Source organism: Macrobrachium nipponense, chromosome 8 (genome assembly GCF_015104395.2).
Source record: "Macrobrachium nipponense isolate FS-2020 chromosome 8, ASM1510439v2, whole genome shotgun sequence".
Classification (NCBI taxonomy): domain Eukaryota; kingdom Metazoa; phylum Arthropoda; class Malacostraca; order Decapoda; family Palaemonidae; genus Macrobrachium; species Macrobrachium nipponense.
This window is the reverse complement of record NC_087203.1, coordinates 105,545,740-105,548,239: the sequence shown is the minus strand read 5'-3', so window position 1 is coordinate 105,548,239 and position 2,500 is coordinate 105,545,740. Positions and strand designations below refer to the sequence as shown.

At 36.8% G+C, this 2,500-nt stretch overlaps 1 protein-coding gene across 7 annotated transcripts in view; it reads left to right on the top strand.

The window, feature by feature from the left end:
* The window catches only part of LOC135222936 (organic cation transporter protein-like), an 81,759-nt gene that overhangs the window by 41,778 nt on the left and 37,481 nt on the right, over positions 1–2,500 (top strand). The gene's annotated exons all lie outside the window — the stretch shown is intronic.

Below are 2,500 nucleotides of genomic sequence, written 5' to 3'. Positions count from 1 at the left end.
TTGTCGTGTGATATGAATTCTTCCATTGTGTGTGCTGAGTCTCCTGTGATTGGAAGCCTTAGTTGTTGCAACATTATGTGGAATTATACTGAATAACCATACTGTTCTGGTGTCAGGTCAATAGACGAAACTTTAAAACAAGTAAATAAAAAATGAGCCGAAGTTCCTTCGGCGCAATCGAGTTTTCTGTACAGCTTATAATCAAGGCCACCAAGAATATATCTCTGGTGGCCTTGGTATAATGCTGTATGAGCCACAGCCTATGTTACTCTCAGCCGGCCGTGGTGGCCTGTGTTGTTGCGTTGCCAGAAGCACGATTATGGCTAAATTTAACCTTGAATAGAATAAAAACTACTGAAGCTAGAAAGTTGCAATTTGGTATTTTATATGGTTGGAGGGTGGATGATCACCATACAAATTTGCAGCCCTCTAGCCTCGGTAGCTTTTAAGATCTGAGGGCGAACAGAAAAACAGTAATTATTTGTAATCGAATTTGATTGTTTTTCTATTTGAATTAGGTACATCAACACAATCACTTGGAATGAAACTGAAATTCATGGCGTTACACAGCATCAGAAGCTAGAAGATCTCGACCATTTCCAAATAGAGCTGAAAGCCTTAGCGTTTCCTTACGGGTATTTGTAACTAATTTTTTTCAGGGAGGCCACATAATGAACATTGTTCTTTTGATGCTAAAATTTAAGGAAGAGTTGGGTTTTTTTTTTAGTTTATTTTTATTTTTTTCTTTATTCAAGTTCGCAATTTTTTTTTCCAAGGTCAAGGTCGGCCTTTTTGGTGTGTTCTGATGAGCAGTGGAAACCGAGGAAAGAAAATAGCTTGTGTTAAATCTTGCTATAAAGTATGTTACGATTATTTCATAAATAATGTACAAATTCAGAGGAATTCATCGACGACATTTTAATTGCTTAAATATTGTCCAGAAAGACATTGCAGCGAAACCATGTCAATTCTTTCTAAACATAGTTCCTCATTGCACGAATGGGTTCCGTGCTCGACTATCAATCAAACTGATATACCGAGTGACCTTCCCGCGGCCGCTCAGCGAGGAATCAGAGAGACGTTTATTTCTGGTGATTCGAAATTCATTTCTCGATATGTGGTTCGGATCCCACAATAAGCTGTAGGTCCCATTGCAAAGAAACCAATTGGTTCCTAGCCACGTAACAATCTAATCCTTCGAGCCAGCCCTACGGGAGCTGCTAATCAGCTCAGCGTTCTGGCAAAACTAAGATACACTGAACTTTCTAAACATAGTGCCAAATATATTGTTAGATTTTCCCGGTCACACTCCTTACGTAAGTCTGTGCACAGGATCAACGAATCACATACGAGTTCATGTAAAAGTAAACATATTTAATAGTTATCTTTTATAAAACACGGGGATATTCTTATTTTAATGATGAAATAGTTCCTACTTTACAAGCATTTTACGATAACTCTTTTTTTAGCAGTATTCCTTCGTGAAGCAAATGGATCTTGAGATTATTTTCTTAATAACCTCCTTGCAGGGAATTAGCACTAAGTTCCGGATGAGGACCCCAAATAATGAATGGCTCCTTTTCTCCTCTCTCTCTCTCTTTTTTTTTTTTTCTTTTTTTTTTTTTTTTTTTTACATTCTTCCATCACTGAGACATTCCTCCATTTTTTCCCCATTGTCACGTCTTTACATTTCTTTTCACTGTCAAGGGAAGTATGTAAATTATATATATAATATATGTAAATAAATTCTTTTGTTAAAACAAATACGTCTGAAGTATAAAAGGTCCATTGAAACACTGGTTCAATGTTTAGGGCTAAATTTCTGTGGACTAGTTTCCACCCTTATCAAGCAGTGAATGACAGAAGGAGTTACATAGCGAGTTTTATAGTGGGAGATATGCTATTAGGTGATAACACGAACCATCCCATGGAGTGGAACTCATCCCGAATTTTATACTAGGGCAGCTGTCGATATAAATGTCAGATGGTAGAAGCTTCACTGATAATAGGATCAACCTTTCCAATGGAGCCTGGGACTCTGATCATATAGACAAGATCTTCCTTAAGGCAACGATCAAGTAGATTAACACAATTAACAGAACCGACATCGGCTTAGCGGTGACCCCAGGCATCACCTAAGAGCATATCTCCCACTATATATCTCGCTAATGCAACTCCTTCTGTTATTCACTGCTTGATAAGGGTGGAAGCTAATCCACGAGATATAGTCCTTAGCTTTACACCAGAGTGTTTTAATGGGCCTTTTATTTTTTATATATATATTTATATGTGTGTGCGCTTTGTTTATATATATATTTATATATACATGTATGCTTCGTTTATACTCTCTCTCTCTCTCTCTCTCTCTCTCTCTCTCTCTCTCTCTCTCTCTCTCTCTCTATATATATATATATATATATATATATATATTATATATATATATATATATATATGGACATGGGAAGCGTTGGTATCAACTAACATAAAACAAGGAGCTGAT